The sequence below is a fragment of the Siphateles boraxobius genome, unplaced genomic scaffold (assembly GCF_051911475.1).
Source record: "Siphateles boraxobius isolate OS27281-9 unplaced genomic scaffold, OSU_SipBor_1 22, whole genome shotgun sequence".
In the NCBI taxonomy this organism is placed as follows: domain Eukaryota; kingdom Metazoa; phylum Chordata; class Actinopteri; order Cypriniformes; family Leuciscidae; genus Siphateles; species Siphateles boraxobius.
In genome coordinates, this window is record NW_027508833.1 from 19,158,446 (window position 1) to 19,179,833 (window position 21,388).

General features: G+C 38.2%; 1 protein-coding gene across 6 annotated transcripts in view; it reads right to left on the reverse strand.

Moving 5' to 3' along the window:
- kiaa0586 (KIAA0586 ortholog) overlaps positions 1–21,388 on the reverse strand; it is a 121,238-nt gene that overhangs the window by 78,033 nt on the left and 21,817 nt on the right. The gene's annotated exons all lie outside the window — the stretch shown is intronic.

Below are 21,388 nucleotides of genomic sequence, written 5' to 3' on the forward strand. Positions count from 1 at the left end.
TGCAAAAAAGTTAATAATATAGTATTTAAATAAATTATATATATATATATATATATATATATATATATATATATATATATATATATATATATATATATATATATATATATATATATATAATTGCCCTAAGAATATAAATTAATTATTTTAATCTATGGACGTCACCTGGACATTAAATTCTTCCCATCTGAAAAGGTGGGATCAGTGTTGGTCTTGGAGATATAAATGTCATCCTGTGGGTTAATATGGGTTTCGTGTTTCTCTGATTGCTTTTTCCCAGAGGTTGGCTCTTATCTCCTTGGACAGGCTTTTTTCTCTTTTTCGTCTTTTTAAGGATCCGTGTTCTCTTTTAAAGTCCCGGAGAGAAAGGAAAGCTGTCATGTGAGAATGCACACCGAGGAAAATAAAGTGCTGAGCTTGATTACTTTATTTAGAGAGAGAAGCTGGTGGCACAACAAAGAGGAGAAGGAAATTCAAACAGAGAGGGAATGGCAAAAAAATACAAAGCGTGATAAAAATGAAAAGGGATGAGCAAGAAACTGGAACAAGCAAGAAAATGAAATGAGATACAGAGAGACAAAGAGATAGCAAGGGAGGGACAGAAACTGCTTCCCAGAGCTGCCTTCAAAACAAAGGTCAGAGCTGAAAGACAGACAGCGTCCAGTCTCAAGGGCCGGGCACATGGTGTGCAAAGAGTGCTGTCCAACGCCAGCCTTCTCATTCGATATTTCTGAGGCTTGCAGTACGAAACGGTTAATAAGTATCTACACGCTTGCTTTCATCAACACTCCGACGCACCAAGTAACGTGTCTATTTACTCCACTTCACACACAGAGAGCCATTCATTCTGCCTGTGCACAAAGAACAGAAGGCAGAAGAATCTCAGACAATTATGCATCGCAGGCACAGAGCATGTTAGAGAAAACTGTGCAGGAAAGCAAGTTTAATCTTGCCATGTGCAATATATACAGGACCCTGAGATGCTATCGACTTTTAAAGATTTGAAGAGAATATGAAATATTTGTGGTGCTTTTAACTTGCATAGCGTAATGGATTTCAGACAGAAAACAAACAGCAGTGCGGCTTGTTCAGGAGAGCGATGCGACTTCAGATTTTCACTTGTTTTTCACTTTGTTCTTGTTCACACAGATTTTTACCTGATAAAACAGAATAGCAAAGGTGGCACAGAATGCTTCTGAAGTGGTATTTAGGTGTCTTTCCGATGTGTTTACACAATCTATATAGATATAATGTTGCTCAGAAGTGGCATAAATGCATTTACACAGCAATTAGAACTGGATTCTTTGAAACTAGGGATTGAGGATGGTCGGAGCTCTGGCTTTTATGCATTAAAGGTGTATTACGTCTTTACACAGATTTTTGAGGAGGCACAGAGCATTCTTAACTCAGCTGTGTAAAGACGTTTTGGATGAAGGACTAGAGCCATATCTAGTGACTAGAATATCATAGACACAAACCTAGCAACTGCCCATAATACCCTAGAAACCACACATCAATGCACTGGAAAATATTCACATCGCCTAGCATTGTGGTGGCGAGTTATACATGGGCAACACTTGCAGAAAAATAATAATAATCTAAACAGGAGCTGTCATATTCTGTGATTTTTTCTAAAGAGTGCGAGACCTCACGCATCGCGCGCTGTGTGAAATATAGACTGAAAAGAATGTCAAAAAAATGACACAAACTACATTTCTCGGCTGGATAAAGCAAACAAGCGTCTCGCTAGTAAAGTTTTAATGAATGAGGATTGCAATTAAAGGGCAATTCCGGCCAAAAAGGATTATATAATTATCATAGATAATTATGCTACTGTGTTAGTGTGGGGCTATTTTGAGCCTTGTTAGTGGTATTAACTAACGATTTTTATTTTTACTTATTCGATGCCCCATACACTAGCGTTATAAGCTAATCTGTGGTTAAACTAAAGCCAACGTTAAAATTAACGTGATTTCATGAAATTTCATGATTATCATGAAAACGCATCCCATAGAACGGTCGACTCGGTACGCATGTGTTATTTAGCCCTAGGTTCATTTTTGGCCGGAATTGTCCTTTAGGTTAAAGGCGATTGCGGTGAAGTACAGGAGCCGTACAGTAGCAGCGCCAGTCAGTTATATTGATGCGCAAACAAACCATGTCTGTGTGTGTGCTCTTGCAGACTAATCGCACATTTTATTTATGCACAGACACATTTCAGTACAATTCACATTGTTTCCCAATCATTCAGGAAAATGTTTTTATCTCTCATCATGTGTATGTTGCTGTGTTTAGTAATTCTTAATGGATCCATGTACTGTAGGTCTAGGCGGCTGCTTCAGGTTTTTTTGGCATCTCCATGTGGTCCTGTTCAGTATTGCAACTTGACTTGTCTAAAATGTAAACAAGCTCTTTGCTGTTGCGCTGCACACATACTATACACAATGAATTCTGAAAAAAATCAAAAAATCTGTAATTTTCATGTGTGCTTTGGTGTCCATACATTTATTAATTATATGGGCTCCTTAAAAAATTTGGTTATTCAGTGTCTTTTTGGAGTCTCCAAGTGTCCTTTTTTGGGAAGACATCTAAATTTACCTTGAAAAAAGCTTGCAGAAAGTTTTTGTGTGAATCACCCTTGAATCTGATGGTTTACTTTGCTGGATATAGCAAAATGATGACAACGGTAAACAAGATAAATGGCGTATGCTTAATTTCATGATAAAAGTGCGATTAAAAATTTGAATTATTGACAGCCCTAATAAAAAAGCAACAACATTTTTTTTATTAATTATTATTAAAAATAAAAAACATGCAACAATTAATTTTAAAATCAGAAAATAGAAATAAACAGAAAATTGAAATTTAATTTAAGAAAAAAAATTAAATAAATGTAAAAATAAAATGCACTAAAATTAAAAACAGACAGACAAATGATGTATAAAAGGATATAAGCTGAATTCATTAATACGGTGCAATAAGTGAGGAAAAGTGCAGCATAGCCAGACAAACCAGATGTGAAACAACCAAAGTCAGTCTCTAGCAGTCAATGAAATGTACAATGCAATAAAAACAAAACTTGATTTCAACCTGCATACATCCTGAATTACAGACGGTTGACGCTTCCAAACATCACAAGGCTAGTAAATTGTCCTTAAATGATGGATATGATTCAGACGAAACATCCGAAATCTCTCAAGGTTAACCGTCTGATGTTGGAAAGCCTGAGTTAACCCGAGACAGTGTTGTGTTTGATCCACTGCTTGGCAACAGACGCACAACAGGCAGATGCATTAGACATCCGTCTCATCAGAGCAGCCTTTCTGTCCCCAGGTTTCATTTACTGACAGGAAGCCAGGGAAGGAAACAGGTGCTTTTTTTGTGCCTTTTAGGAGCTTTGCAATAAATAAACATGAAGGCAAGAGCAGTGCTGCATGGGGCTGCAGTTGTCCTGATGTATTCCACACAGCACACTTCCCTCAATCAGCCTTAAGATGCCACAAAAGGAGCTAATCCATTTGAAGAGGAAGATGTCAGGCTTTTTGATCTCGCTCAAAATTGATTAGGGTGTAGATACAGAAAGGCAGGGAAGGAGAACGCCCTGCTAGAGGTCACGCGAAGCTAATGTCTCCTTCAACGAACAGCGCAGATATTTCTGAGCTACAAACTCTGGCGTTTAAAGAGTGCCCGTGTTTGTGTTCATGCTGATGCTGAGGATTCATTCTAAAAATGAGCACGGATGTCCTTTTGATGCACTGTCAGATGGAATATGGATTTTTTTTCTCCTGTCATAGTCATTTGAGTGTTGTTTGTGTGCCAATATGAAAACATAATCAATAGGTGACACCTGTCATATCGCCGGGCGTGATAGTTACACATTTAGAATATTTCTCAACTTCAACATCGACTTTCTGTCAGCTGCAAGAGGAAAAAAGCGTTTTATCAACGTGTGCCACATTTTCGGTTTATCATCTAGATAGACATCACCCAAGGTTTAACTCGATGAAACGCTAAAACTCGAGCTTGGAGAATCACTCTTTCTGTGAACTTCATTATCCAAAAGCTGCAAAGATTTGTACCAAAAATAGAACAAAGAATGAAAAAGAAGATGCGTTTTCCCCATCTGTCCAATCAGAGCACTCTGTATCTGGCTTCATTTGTCTGTCACAGCAGATCTGGAGCAGGAACGAAAGGGGAAAAACTCTTTCTGAATAGGTGAAAGGAGAGGGAAAAGCAGAGGGTGGAGGAAGGGCGAGGTTTCCCACTGTTCTCGCCTCAATTACTCAGGAAAAAGCTACAGTGGGATGCAGTAATGTTGCGGGAGGAAACAGTATGAGCTTTAAACGTCTGGTCTGGTGAAGAGATATCATTTGTGAGAGGAAGAGTGAAATGTCAGGGGCAGGTGGGTTATTCACTGTGCCAAGGTGCACCTCATGCAGAGCAAGGGAGACCTGGGTAACAAAAAACCAGCAGGGTTTCAGACTGCTGACTATATTTGTAAAGGTGACCGCGCACTGTTTCAATGACAGACATAATCGTTATTGAAAAAAATAGCCAATTAAACAACTTTCCACACCAAGACTATACTCATACTTAACATACTGCAAAAAATATATAGTATGAGTAGTATAGTAGTATGCATCCAAACTCATGTAGCCGTGCTCTTCTAGTCTATAGTTAGGGATGCATACTACTATACTACTCATTCTTATGCAGTATGTATAATCTAATAGGTTGCATCAAGGCATAAAATTGCATACTGTATACAATATACATACTGCAAAAATAGTAAAGTATGAGCTAGTATGCATTCCAAAATCATATAGCCTAGAAGAGAAATATATAAGATTAAACATATGTACATAAGACTATACACACAGTTAAAAAAGTCTTAGTAGTATGCATCCGAACACCTATGGTCTAGAAGAGGAAGACTACACATTCACATAACCCTTACTGAAAAAAATAATTAGCATGGTAGTATGCATCTAAACCCACACAGTCTAGAAGAGGAAGACTATATCCAAGACTATACATATCCACATAAGAGTATTCAAACTGCATACTGCAAAAATAGTATGAGTAGTGTGCATCCAAACCCATAGTCTAGAAGACGACTATATTTAAGTCTATCCATATGCACAACTATACATACTGTAAAAAGTGAAGATTAGTATGCATTTCAAACTCATATATCCTAAGAGAGGAAGATAATACATAAGACTACACAGTTTGCAAAAAAAAAGTATAAGTATGTACCCAAACCTGTATAGTTTAGAAGAGGAAGACAATACCCAAGACTATACATACTGTTTTGCACATAACACTACAACCACTGAAAAATTTGTATTAGTATAACATTAGGTAGTATGCATCCAAACCCACAGTCTAGAAGAGTATATTTAAGACTATCCATATTGACAATACATAATGCAAAAATAGTACTAGTAGTATGGTAGTATGCATTCAAAACAGTATAGTCTAGAAGAGGAAGACAATATCTAAGAGTATCCATATCCATATATTGGTTCGGAATGCATAAATACTACTCATACTATTTTGCAGTATACGGTAATATACTGCATACAATATTTGTATGAATTTCAAATGTTCAGAATGCTACTAGAGCACACATATCCAAAGTGATGAATGAAACTACAAGCAATATCAATTGATATCAATCTAAGATTTTAAACATTTCCTTCTTGATTCATTATTTGACTGATTCAAGATATTTTTAGCCAAAAAAAGAAAAAAGACGCAGATTAATTTCCAGACCAACACAGTGAATAATTGTCATAATGAGGTCATGTGACAAAAAAGTAGCATAAAACTGCTTGAAACATTAATCGCTAGTATTCTTTTCTGAACAGTGCAGATGCAATTGGTATGCAGCAGAAATAAGCTTATGTATTTGTCTCTAATAAACGTAAAGCTGTTACAGAAACACACACACACATACAAACAAACATACAACAGATAATTGTGGTTTAGAAGGGAACCATTGCCTCTTACAAAAATCCACACAAGCATTCGAGCAACCGCACACAACTGTTTTTCTATGCTGTAACATTAGGCAACCGGACCCATCATCCATCATGCCGACCAGCGTCTACACAGCTGCTGGGTAAATCCCCGCTCATCTAAATGTCATCTCACACACACAGACCCGAGCATCGGCGGCTCTCTCCACCAGACCAGCCGCAACAGATGTGGCCTCGGCCCTTGCTATTTAAATCCGGCCACCTGATGCCCGAGGCTGCGAAGTGAAGCTCTGGCGGCACAGCATGGGTGAGCGCGGCTCCTTCACACACATTTATCATGATTTGTACAGGGTGCCCTGCTTCCTTTAACACTCTTCATCATAGCCGATTTTCAGATGATTATGTTTTCAGATCGAGAATGAAGAGTAAATGTGCTCTATAATAGAAGTGCTGGATGAGAATACTATCAAATTATTACCGATATTATTTTAAAATCTCACTATGCTAATCTTTATTAGGTCTGTCAATCAATTCAAATTTTTATCGAATTAATTATTAATAATATTCTGATTAATGAATTGCATATGTCAATATTTGTTGAGAAAAACATCCAATTGAAGATAATACAAGATATTACATTATGGATGTTGGTAAGCTTGGTTTGATGTTTTTAATTAAAAAAAAATCATTATTCACTAAATTAATAGGTTCAACTGTCAGCCCTAATATATACAGTCAAACATAAGTTTATTTGTGTAAGTGAGGATAGCAAAATAAAGTAAACCGTGACATATTATACCCAAAAATACAATTTTGGGACACTTTGACCTGACCATGTTTTGCATAAGTGTTTTTTTCTTCAATTGCTAATGTGACCTTTTTACAACACAAAATGAGCATAATTAAGCATTGCTTGGTAATTAGTTGACCTAAATTGGTATTATCTAATTGTGTACTTAAATTTAACAGCTGACAGATATTCATCCTAATTCATTTGTGAGAGTCTAACAGAAGGATGGCCAACACCAGTGAAATATCAACTGATTTGATAATTCTGTGTTCTTGTCATATTTTATTACCATTTTCTAAACTATAGCGAATAGACTGTGATAATGTGAGAAATGTTGAAGGTGTCTGAATAAATTTTGGTTTGACTGTATATTCTGCTATAATGGGAAACACTGAGGGTTAAAGACCTGACCGGTACATTGAGTCCAATTCACTGTCAACTTACATAGCTCAAAAGTAGATGAAATGGGATATTCTGAATGGATATTGATTTCCTCTCCTCCACAGATAGTAAAGGAAATCATAGAAGAAACCTAGAAATGTAATTTAAAAGCAATTTTACAGGACAGAACATAGTTGGGCCTGAAGGAGAGAACCAGAGATGAGTCCAGTGCTGAATGCGACACCAGAATGATGAAACTCTCCTCTGAATTACTCCTTTTACAATCCCTTAAGGTTTCCGTCACACTGTGCGCACATAACTTACGTTTTTCATGTTATTCCAGAACAGACATTTTAACTTAGGCTGTTATACAACGTCCAAAGCCGAAATCCTAGGCAGCAGTGCACCTATGTTCCAAAGAAAAAGAAATTACACCACATTTTCCATAAAAAAAAGTACTAAAAAGTACAGTACTGTAGAAAAGTTTGGGGTCGGTAAGTCTTTTATGTTCACCAAGGCTTAATCAAAAATACAAGCATTATTTTGAAATATTATTACAATTTAAATAACCTACTTTCTATTTTAATATACTTTAAAACATTTTATTCCTATGATGGCTCTAATGAAATCAACTCTGTGCAGATTTTAAAAGGTGAGCTAGATGTATGAAATTACTCTTTATTTGTAATGACTATGTAAAGAGACACTTGCTTGTACTAAACAAATAACGCTAAATTATAAACTGGACTACCGTTTTAAATCAGACAATTACGAGGCTCTATTACAGATGCTGCTATATTAGGTAGCAAACTGTGAAGACTAACTACGCAACCACCAGTGTGTAACACAAAGACAAATGACAGAGAGTAAAAGTAACACGAGGGCCATTCAAAGCCAAGCAAACAGAAGGTTCAACAAATGGTTGTGTGGGATATTTAATGGCAAGAGTCTTCATGTGCAAATATAGTCCCTTCTCTCCAGTGTAATGTCAGGGCGGGGTGGATACCGTGACATTTCTGTGGGATCAAGGTCAGTGCAGGGGCTCCTTGCTGGTGCAGGGAGGGGTTGTCTTTCAGTAGTGGGTGACATTTAGACTGGAGTCCACTAATGTGGTGAGACTCCCCCTGGAACAGAAGGGAGAGGAGGGGAGAACACACACGCAGTCTACTGAACGCAGACATCATTCGTGAACACACAACAAGTCATATTTGCACAGTAAAATGTGCTAAGAAATGTCGCATTGCAACCAAAGACAACGAATTTTCAATTCAAACATATGCACAATAATAAAATGGACATTTATTTTCCAGTGAAAGAAATAAAACCCTTTATGAAGTGACATTTCACAAGGCTGTTAAAGGGTTAGTTCACCCAAAAAGGAAAATTCTGTCATCAATTATTCACTCTCATGTCGTTCCAAACCCGCTAAGCCTTTCGTTCATCTTCGGAACACAAATGAAGATCTTTTAGATGAAATCTGAGAGCTTTCTGTCCCTCTACTGACAGCGTACGCAACAACCACTTTCAAGCCCTAGAAAGGTAGTAAAGACATCATTAAAGTAATCCGTGTGACTCCTGTGGTTTAACCTCAATTTTCTGAAGCAACGTGAGTGCTTTGTTTGAGCAAAAAACAATTTGCCACTTGACTTGCAAAATATGAATCTCCAACGGGTTAACGCAACAACGTCTGCTCTCATGACATGCATTTGTCATGGTGCTCCCGTAAACGCGCGTCGGAGATTAATAATTTGTAAATAAAGTGGTAAATAATGTTTTTTTTAAGCACTCGCATCACTTCATAAAATTGAGGTTAAACCACTGGAGTCACATGGATGTTCACGTGCTTTCGGCGGTGGACAGTGGTCAGCATCATAGACTGTAAAAAAAGATGGACGACGCCCCTTCGTTCTCTTCCATTGGCAAGAAGTGAAGCCGTCATTTTCCCGATATGGCGCTGACATCTTGGGACTTGAGTCTGCGCAGTTGCGATTTCGGGACCAGACATGCGCAGTAGTGAGCAGGAAGTAAAGCCGCGAAATCAACGTCCCGCTCTTGTCCCGCCCTCATTCTGGCTGAATCAATTGTAAGCACGCGCCTCTGCTGCAGAACAAGCCATTATGTCGGTGTAAAATAATTAATTATAGAAATTTAGATATTAAATTTAAAGCTCCAATCTCTTCAGTTCTCCAAAGATCCCGAAAAAAAGTCCGTTGTTGCTTCATTGACTACTTTGCTCAAAGAACCTGTCAATCACAGCTGTCAATCATGTACCCCACAACGGTGTTTTTATAGCATCAAATAACTAACTAAAAACAAACTTATTTTAAAAACAAACACTTGAAATTACATCAGCCTGATGAAAACTACAGTAAATGACAGAAACAATCTTTGGAAAAAAGATATATGAAGTGTAATTTAATTGTTTAGTTGGTCTTACGTCCCATTGAATAACATGGGGAGGCAGGGGTTTATGAGATATACTAGGACCGGTCACCGGGGGGCGATCGAGACGCTTTGGCTTCACTTCTCAGGGCTGGGTATGGTCTGCGGCTATGCAGCCCCATAATTAACAAACTGCGATGCACTGTGTATTCTGACACCTTTCTATCAGAACCAGCGTTAACTTCTTGAGAAATTTGAGCTACAGTAGCTTGTCTGTTGGATCGGACCACACGGGCCAGCCTTCGCTCCCTACGTGCATCAATGAGCCTTGGCCGCCCGTGACCCTGTCGTCGGTTTACCACTGTTCCTTCCTTGGACCACTTTTGATAGATACTGACAACTACAGACTGGTAAAACCCCACAAGAGCTGCAGTTTTGGAGATGCTCTGACTCAGTCGTCTAGCCATCACAATTTGGCCCTTGTCAAACTCGCTCAAATCCTGCCTAAATTCGGGTGCACACTGTAAGATTGTGGCCACGATTTGGCCATCTAAAACAAATTTTGTAAATCCTAAAAGATTCCTCTGATCCTAGGCTAAAGTCCGAAGTCTTTGATCGTCGGTTTGACATGCTCACCGACAGCCAATTCATGACCCTTCAATAAAATTTTACCTCCGACGAATTTCTGGTGGTGTCCGAAGATTTGACTCGCTGTCCTGCAGTGTGACTTCTACGACAACAATCAAATTGCCTTCGTTTTTCAAGACGAGCCATGACCAAAATTAACGTTAGAGATTTCTTTGTAGCCACCATTTCAATCCTGTGTATTATGCAGCTCACTGTGAACATAAGTGTCATTGATTGATGATGTAAAACTTTGGACGAATTTTCTTGTGCGCGTCCATTTTTAACGCGTCTTGACAGTCTGACATTAATGACAACTGAGATCCGACAGTGTGACATGGCTTAAAGCGACGATCATGTTCGTACAGTCTGACAAGGAACAATCGTAAAGGACTATAATAAATCGCACAGTGTGCACCCGGCTTAAAATTTCCGACACACTAACAGGTGCCGTGATAGAGATAATCATTGTTATTCACTTCACCTGTCAGTGGTAATAATGTTATGCCTGATGACTGAATAAAATAGATTAACATTTAGGCATCAGAAAAATAAATCAATAAAAAAAAAATACTGAGCGACTACCAGAAATACCTTGAGCACCTTATTGTTAAAAACATACACTAGCACTAAAAGACAAATGATTGCAATAGCACAAAAGGTACTGCAATAACACCTGTGCGTGTGATAACAAACATACAGCAATATTTATGTGCTCTAGGAGGAGACAAGAATCTGATTGTAGTACGTCCACAGACACAGTGCGCTTGACTGCATGTGAATGACTCCGGAGAAACGTGAGGGCTGGAACGGAACAAAGATGTGCAGCCGCATTAGTATTCCGCTCACTGGCCTGCACCCTGCCGGCCTTCCCAGCATTCTCCTCAGCGAACACATACGCTTGTTATTAAACTACATCCGCCCATCCAAACCATGCTTCCTCATTAATATTTATCTAACTTAATACAAATCTCATGCATTTATTGATTAACGTAAAGGTCTTTTTTCCAAAATAACAACCAGGGGCATGTGTGCAGGGTTCATGCATATTAATGCAAGCACATACATATGCGTGTGTTTGTGTGTGTTTGTTCTGGTGGCTGTCACTCTGACTGCTGACACTCCACAGCGTCTCAACAGCAGGGCTGATGTATGAGCACTGGGAATGGACACATGCAAGTCAACACACAGAAAGAGCTAGTGAGGAAGTGCATGGTACCGTTGATGTAAATCAAATAACAAAGCTAACATACAATCATCGAACAGCCATAAAGTAACAGAATAGCGATAAAGTTAGGAATATCGTACTACTTACTGCATACTGTGCAGTATGTAGGGTGAATTCAAGTAAATTTGTAATTGAAATGAAAGACAAAATATCCAGTTCATCTAAATTCATGCCACTTTTTAAAAGTAGTATGCGAAACAGAATGCAATGGCAGACGTTTTAAAGAGTAACATGCTACATTGTCACATGGTCTAACTACATTGCATGATTAATTCCAACCAAGTGGTGGATTTTTAATCCAATTCCTTTGGGAAATCCATGCATGAAATTTGCATACTAAGCACTCTATATACTGTTCAAAAGTTCAAGGTCAGTAAGACTTTTTTTTAAAAGAAATTAATGCTTTCAGCAATGTTGCATTAAATTGATTAAGTGACAGTAAATACTTTTATAATGTTACAAAAGATTTCTATTTCAAATAAATACTGTTCTTTTGAACTTTCTATTAATCAAAGAATCATGAAAATAGGTGTCTACACAAATATTAAGCAGCACAACTTTTTTCAACATTGATAATAAGAAGTGTTTCTTGAGCAGCAAATCAGCATATTAAAATGATTTCTGAATGATCATGTGACACTGAAGACTGGAGTAATGCTGGAAATTCAGCTTTGCCATCACAGAAATAAATTATACTTTCCAATATATTCAAATAGAAAACATTTAACAGACTCTTCAGGGAAAGAATGGAAGAACAACACGTTCTAGAAAGACAAAGTTACTGAAACAACACGAGAGAGAGAGAGTAAAGGCGGGGTCACAATGGAATTTCACTGTTGAAATAGAGTGAATTTAATAGAAATATGTGCAATTGTGAATTTCTCTTTCGGAAAGATTTTGTATACGGTCCAAAACCCTTTTCACCTTAAAACACAAAGAAACAAAAACGAAGAACAGAGTTCGAACTTTCTTTTTAATGTGAGGGAACCTGTTCACTAAATGGAAGACAGGTTGTTTTGTACAAAGCTGCCTGCTGAGGAAACCAACCAACTGAATCTGACTGCGATGATTCATTCTCGTCTATCCCCTATAATTCTGCCTGTTGGCCTTTGTATTTTTTCTCATCATCTCGGCCGCTCTCCCTCACTGTAGTAGACAAACCCCCAACACACCCACATCCGAATGATCTCTCGTCTCGGCAAGGGGGATGCGATTCGCCTTGTATTAACATACTTGGGCACGGGGGCGGCAGAGCTATTACCTAGCAACAGAGCCAGCTGGGATTGGCTGTTTCCATCAGAAGTTAAAGGGGGTTTGGTTGGGCCTGAAATAGAAGGTTATTTTCTGCCCATGTCATCTCTGTTCGTCACATTGGAATGACACGCTAAGGGGCTCCTCCCCCCACGGCCTGCCCCATTGACGGAAAGGGCAACAGACCGAAACGTCTCCCAGCAGCACTAAATACGGCACCCACGGCAGTCAGACGCCCCACGTCAAAAAGAGCGCAGCACTCAGGAAAATATGATGTTACATCACACGCAGTCTTTACTATGTCAGATGCAATTTGGAGCGAATGCTTGCAGCAGACAGGGAGTGACAACGAGGAATCTCATTAAGATTTTTTTGTTACTGTGATAGTCAATTCCAACACCAAATTCATGCAGAGTAACTGATATCTACAGGACATAAACGGTAGGGGGAGCTTTAGTAAACACCATTTTGACCCTAAAGTGGTCCATTTTCCTTTTGTTAAACTGGACACAGCTATGTAATGTGTAAATGTACAGTAAGTTGGTCTTGTTCCATCCTGAAGTGGTTTATTTTGCAATTATGACTGGATAACTGTATATTGTGCCGTTTATTATGCATTCATACCAAATGAATGGACATTAAAGGGATTGTGCACGTAAAAATTAACTATGGCTTTCTTCAGCGGAACACAAAAGATGATTTTTTTTTTTAAGGATCTAAAGAACACTGGACCCCTTTGACTTTCATTGTATTATATTGTAAAAAACAAAACAAAAAAGAAATATATTTTGTGTTACACATAAGAAAAGGTCATACAAGTTTGGAACGACATGCATAAATTATGCCAGATTTAAAAGTAGTATTGATTTCTTTCAAAAATAAAAACTCTTTCTGACCTAAAACTTTTGAAAACAAAAACATGTGACTGCTGAAGGCTAATCAGAATGGATTATTCTAGACAGTTATGTAAAATGATAATAACTTTGCCCGTTTAAACGTCCAAAGCATGGGCCGTATTCCAATTTGCATAGTTTAACTATGACCTAAAAGTATGTAGAGCGAATACAGGTAAAGTGGGATAGTTCAATTCCTAAACTAGTATGAGATGACATTAATGAAGCCATTGGGATCATATTTTAAAAACAACACCAAAGACAAACTATCAGATGTCCCATTCACCTAGCTCATTTACATAGCTTGTCCCATTCATAAAGCTTTAAAAGGATAGTTCACCCAAAAATAAAAATCCATTTACTCACCCTCATGTCTTTCCTGTATTTGACTGTCGTCTGAGAAGATAAAAGAAGTTGTTTTTTTTGCCCATTCAATGAAAGTCAATGGGGTCCAATATTGTTTTTAGCCATAACAATCTTCTTTGATTTTTGCAGAAGAGAGTAAGTCATAATGGTTTGGAAAAACATGAGGGTGAGTAAATGATGAAAGAGTTTTCATTTTTGGGTGAACTATCACTTTAAGTATGTAGTTTCAGAAAAATAGTATACTATCTAGGCACCTCTATTATTACTATTTTCAAAGTACCTTGACTTGGGGTGCACTAATCAACATTTTGCATACTACTTAGTCTGGCTAGCATGCAAATTTGGGATGCAGCTATTGGCGTTCAAGGCGATTGGCTTGAGCTGGGGTGGAATATAAAATGGACAGCTGATATACGCATATTAAATAAAGACATTAGCATACAGCAGGAAATATGAAGTCCTTTAAGCAGAACAAATTAAATGTTAACATTCACCACAAGTACCCTGGTGTACGAGTTGGCTCCTTAGACCTACTTCCAGCAGAACTGGAGCGTTTCGCTCAATTATGCGGCTGTTGTACAACCGTAAGAGCCGCGGCAGCTGCAGCAGAGGGAGTGAGTGACGTATGATTAATATCCAGAGCCATGGACAGTAAATGTAAGAAAAACAAGCCACGAGTGCAAATGGAGAGTGCACTTCATAAATATGCACTACACCGTGGTATAAATCTGACAGCATGAAGGAAATACAGCGGGGACCTGAGAGACCGAAGCGGTCCGTCGAGGCTGAGAGAGGAGCTCAGTGAGCTGGGGTTTCATTAATCACCGTGAAGGAACAAGGAGTTTGGGCGGCACTGCTCCTCTACAGCTCAACATCTGTGCCAGGACTGGCGGCTGCCATTAGCAAACAGGCTGCAATACATTAGACTCGCTGTCTGCATGGTCAGCGCAGGTAATGAGTTTTAAAAGTGGCCCTTCGGAGTATTTGCAGTTCAAGTCAAGCACAATACACTCTTAAAAATAAAGGTTCTTTCTTTATTAATGGTTACATGAAGAACATTTATCATCCACAGAACCTTTCCAACACACAACAGTGTGTTCTTTACAGGCCAGTTAACACTGCACAGACAAACGCCAAAAAACATGTTTGTTGTGTTTTGTCGGATCAGTGTTACCCCTGTTGGCGTTGGTCGGGGTTTGTTTTCATCCGACTGAACATGTTCAATCAGTGTTTGTCGGCAGTGTGAACGACAGTTCTTTTTCATAAAATTCTAAATCCAACGGCCAACTTGTTTGTTGGTGTTTGTTGGCGTTTGCCTGTGCACTGTGAACTGGCCTTAAAGTGCTAACAGTTCTTCAGATTATTAAAATGTTCTTCACACTAAGTTTCTTTTAAGAACTGTTCACTGAAAGGTTCTTCTGGGAACCAAGTATGGTTCTTTTACAGCATATTTGGAACCTTTATTTTTAAGAGTGTACTTCCATAATATGATGCATTTACATGCAAAACAAGATATTCAAAGAAGAAAAATAAGGGATTTTTATTTATCCATTGGGAAGGTGAAAAGTGGACCACAATGGAGGGAAAGACAAAAAATTGATTGATGTTGGCTAAAAACTAAAGTTGTTTTGATGGCAATGATATGAAACAAAAACCAAGCGGCGACCAATCTTGCACAATTAAACCAGGAATGTGTGTTACGAAAGTAAATTTGATTAATTTTGATTTTATGTTGACTTTGGTGCCATTTAAGGAGGTGAACTTGAAGGGAACTGTTTTGTTCATGTGATTCAGTGATCAATAAAGAGGCGTCTTGGTGGTGCCTGTGTGTTTCAGAGATATGTAGGAAATATTGATGCGATGTGACTTCTTTTGACGCTGATTTAGATGAAGTAAAAAGGGACGAGATAGTAGTACAGTCAATAAGCTATTCAACAGCTCAAAACAAGTAGAATGCAATTATCACCGAACAAAAACACAGATCCATGATGCAACATGCAATACCACATACTAACCAGCAGGAGTCCTCCTGACTATAGTGGAATCAGCAAAAGTGTGTGAATGAGCAAATCACAACCTTTATGAAGACGACACAGGCTTTCAAGGGTGCGAATGAAGCACTATGATTTAAAACCGCACTAGCTATGACTCATCCTCACTATGAACTCCCTCGGTAGATATTACATATATCCGATTATCATGCAGACAACATGGGAACACAAGGTTGATTTAGCCACTGGCTAAGATTCAGTAATGGGTTTCAAATTTGGGAAAAGCTGGGCAATGTTTTCTGGGAGGCTGTAAAATGCTGAGGACACAAAGTGGAAAAAGGAAAGCTGGAAAGATGTAGTGGACTCATTGTACTCTTAGGCCCACATTTCAGCGAGATTTCAAACTTGAACAAAAAAATGTGCCATGGAATGTGAATAAGTACAACCAAACCGACAGAATTCACCCCAGGCTAGTGGGACGTCGGACTCCTGGAGCGGCTCTGGTTCTGATTACCAGAAATGTGAACGGGTGGGACAGTTGAAACAAAAGAAGTTTGGCTCCAGAACAAAAACAAAATCATGATGAGAAGCGAGATATATGATGGATAGCAGAGAGACAGCCAAAACCAGTGAGAAAACAAAGAGTAAGAGACAGACGCTGACCATAAATTGACCTTCAAAGTCAGGTGGGTGTAAAATATACATATAAACGTTCACTTTACAAAGTCAAGGGCATTATTTTTCATCACACCTATGCTGCTACTAAAATCATTGACGTGGAAAAAACAACAGCTATTTCTTGAAACTTTTTTAAATTTGGAAGAAAATGTTATTTTGTTACTTGTTAAACTCTAGTCTTAAGTCAAAAGGTCCATCAACGCCAAAACGATAACTATATTATAATGACAGCTATATCAGAGTCCACACCAATGCACAATATTGTTCTGTTTATTATAAGCACAGTGAAATATTGTTAATGCTCATCATCACATTATATGTCATTTTACAGTAACATACTGTCAAATTTATGGTCTTAGTAAGTAAAAATTACGAATACCATAAAAACAAAAAAATAGACATTCCCAAAAGTCTCTGCATGACATCATGACACTCTGCACTGTCTATACAAGTACTGACCATGTTTTATGTTTATGATTTATCATGTAGCTTTCTTTTTAACCTCTTTAGTGTTGTGGTTATCAGTATATATTTACGGAAAACATATCTGATTTTGGTTGTTTAGTTAGCTAAACATTACATTCATTAATCAAATATACAGTTATAAGTTGTACACAGCTACTAATTTGCCATCCCATAATACCTGAAACATTTCCACCACAATGAAAGTCTGGCAACCACAGCTGCCGTTTTTAGCCATAAATCTAACAGGATATTTTTCACAGTGCACCTCTCCCCCAAATCCACATGATTTCAGGCCTGTAGCACAAACGGTGGACGACAAATTGGACGTCGGAGTGCATTACTTACGATTAAGAACTAAACTACTGACTTCTACTGCAGCTGTCCACATGCAAAAATGCCACAAAATCTTTTCTACACTGCAGGAAACTGTATGTTCCCATGGACCGCAGGGAATTCAGAAGGGCTCTGAGAAGAGGAAAAAAACAACACACAAAAAAAAAACAGGATATCTGGAGACTAAAAAGACCTAGACTTTACAACCAACCACCATCACCCCAGGTCTCCTTCTCCATGGTAACAGGCATTTTCTCTCACCCCCTCCCGCCTCTTTTAGCGGGGCTCTCCAGATTGGCACGCAACAGTTTATGACAGACACAGCAGCTGATAGCTGGTCGTGCCTTTCTTGCCGTAGAGGAGGTGGGGAGAGTCACCGTGTCAGCTGATTAGTAATCAGAACACAGACTCGCTCTGAATCCTGGGGGTTGAAAACTGAATTATACATTGCCACTGCCAATCAGACAATGCCCTCCTTCATTGGCATTCTATTTAAAGAATCTCCATCTCCTAATCACACTGAAGACATGAAGAGCCGTCCAATCTAATGCCATGCCAGACTACAGTGCACCACACACGGCATTTGCGGGAAATGTCAAAAACGGTGCCAATCACGGATTGGTAATTTTGCTCAACTAAAGGCACTGCAGCAAATGAAAATGGTGCAAAGCTAAGGCAAGCATCACTGTTACCATTTCATACTTCTGGATTAATTTATACTTAAGGATTTGAGCGAACCTATTACATTTTGGAGCCTACCTCATCCCACAAGACAACAATTCAATTCATTTTATTTTTTAAAGCACTTTTAAATACAACACCTATTCCAAAATCAATAAACCAACAAACAACAAATCCACACAACATTAATCAATGGTTAAATTAAGACCTTAGACCAGGGGTCACCCACATCGACACGTGACAACAGCTAAAGAGGTGTATGCATTTCATATAAATAAAGTCCTTCGAACTTGCATAAGAATGTTCATAATGAGGTAATCATTCCTCATAGTCACACAGTCTGTTTTATTAAGTTAGGATCTGTAAATATTAAATAAAGTGTGAGATTTTAACCTGCGCTAATGTGCACATCTGACAATCCATTCGCACGACCACAAACCAACAAAACTAACAATGACTCAAAACATCTTAGCAACCACATAGTTCTCCACATTCTCAATATGTGGCCAAAATTTCTTTTCAACTTTCTATTCTTCAAAGAATCCTGAAAAAAATATATCCAGGATCCCTCAAAAATGGTTTCCTGACCAAAATGTAAATGTATATTTCACAATATTATTGTTTTTTTTTTATAAAATAAATGCAGCCTTGAGTGCATATCTATTCATCAATCCATCCATCCATTCATCCATCTATCTATATCTATAATTATATTACACACACACACACACACACACACACACACACACAAACACAAACACAAACACACACACACACACACACACACACACACACACACACACACACACACACACACACACACACACACACACACACACACAAAGGAGAGTTTGTCAATGACATTCCTTGGTATAACTCAGGAATCCTATTGAAATTAGACTATTTCAAGATTGGCATGAACAGCATCACAGCCAAGCCTGAAATAAACCATCTGCGAAAACAATTTACACATAGTTTTTCCCTTTACTTATTTCAAGTCTGGAAGTGTGAAGGGAAGTCTGGTTCAGCTGTTGACATTCCTCTAACACTCTGTAATGAAGCACCATCACGGGTCTCATTCACGCAACAGATGGGCTGCATGTTGGGGGGTTCACACTCAGCCCAGGTGAGAGGAGGAAGGTGATTGCGGCTCTACCCATCTGAAACACCTCTGTTTGCAGGGGGTATTGGTGGCGGTCAGGCTGCAGTACTGTCAAAATCTATATTAACCAATCAGCAACCAGGAGCTGAGGTCATGGAGCACAGCGCACGGCAGGCGGCAGCTGGACACACTGCGAAAATGTTCAGTCAACAAGAGGGGAAGACGGAGTGGAATAAAATACGAATGGGGGAGTACAGAGACACACAGTACAAGACTTCAGCTGTTGAGACGAGGAATGTTAAATATCTCAAACTTTCAAGAAAAGTCAATTTTTTTCTTTTACATTATATATAAAGCAATAGAAATATATATATATATATATATATATATATATATATATATATATATATATATATATATATAAAGACATTTTTTATAAAGAAATATGAATGTTTTGTGACCATTAAAAAAATTCTGCCATTATTTTCGTGAAATTCTTATGTAATGCAAAAACAAAATCACTTACTTTAAGGAAAACATTTTCGGGTCAGAACATCTTGGAACAATCTTCAGATGTAAGATAATGAAAATGATGCAAAGATCCAAACACACATTAGTAAAAGAAAATCTATAATCTAACATGGTAGTGTCATTTCTGATTACTTGCCCATTGAACTGATCACACTATTGGTATACTGGATGATCAACCAAACAGAAAAGGTCAAAGTCAGCTCAATTCAACACTAGCATTTACTGCAGAACAAATATCAACATGCTTACAAAATCATTTGTAAATAAAACAAATGAGCTGCTTTCATACAGTACCATACATGGCTTATTGATTCTAGAAAAGGCTAAATCTATCTCATAAATAGAGGATGTATTTGTTGACATGATTGTTACAAACAGCTCAGGAGGCCTCGGCTGATCAATCTAACTCATTTCCTAATGAAAGCAGATGATACCACTCCAGGTGAGATGATGGGCTGGAGTTGTTTAGACACAGAGGAACACCTGATTAGATCCAATCAGAAGGTCTGGAATAATGCCCGAGTGATGGGAAAGCAACAGTGCTAAGTTAAAGACCCATAGACAAATAAATGACATCACCTTTAAAGAGCCCTCCAATTAGACCCTTCGTTGGGCAAACCACACCCATCGTCCTGTCTAGCAGCTGTGATAGACGACAACCTTTGGTTTCACCACAAGGTCGTTGGGAAGGTTTTCATTACATGGGAGTTTCGCTGCTATTAATACTGATGGTTTTGGTCCAGTGAGATCATCTGTGTTTCTTGGTACATGATCAAGGTAACAGACAGACAGATACTAATGCAGACAGAGAATCCTGATCCCTTAACAGCTCTGTGAAAGCATGTGCTTTCAAATCTAGGACAAGACAAGGTTGAGTGACTGCAGAAAAAAAGGGCAAACGAGAGAACAGGACACACAAAAAGTCTTGAGAAAGAGAGCAATTAAACGTAAAAATGAAAAAAAAAGTTGAAAACAAAATAGCAGTCCGTGTTATTATTGTAATATACTATAATACAAAAAATAAATATATTTAAATAAAAAGATTTAATTAAATGAAAAACCAGAAAACAACAACTAAAACAATATATATATCAATATATATATCTATATATATATATATATATATATATATATAGTAGAGTATTAAAACATTTGTGTCTAAGCTGCAATTCATTAAAATTACCATAAATACATTTGACTAATACATTAAATAAAATAAATACATTAATAATAATAAATTCAACTACATACTGAACATTGTTGTGTTTTATCATATTGCTGATGCAACAACATGATAAAACACAATTCCGCAATGCGTTAACTAAAAACACCCCTTAGCCGTGGAAAAATCACTATAATGTTCGGCCTCAAGTGGCTTACTGCTTTAATAAACAACACAGAACTTAAAAGTGAACAGTATACAGCTCTCAGAGTACAGTGGATGGTGACCAGATTGTAGAATGAGAGAGAGAGAGTGTGTGTGTGTGTGAATGTGTAAGGGGGGCAGGGGCCCCGATGGAAGATGGATGACAGAACAAGCCGCTGACTGAACTCGCTGCACTGTGAAAGCCTAAGAAACCCGACACCTCTCTGTGTTAGCAGAGCTCCAGTCTAAAATGGCTACCAGTCGTGTAAACAACTCAGAGAATGAAAGGGGGCTACATTTCTCCAGTGAGCCGGCCAAGAGAGGCACAGACCGTGGTTACAA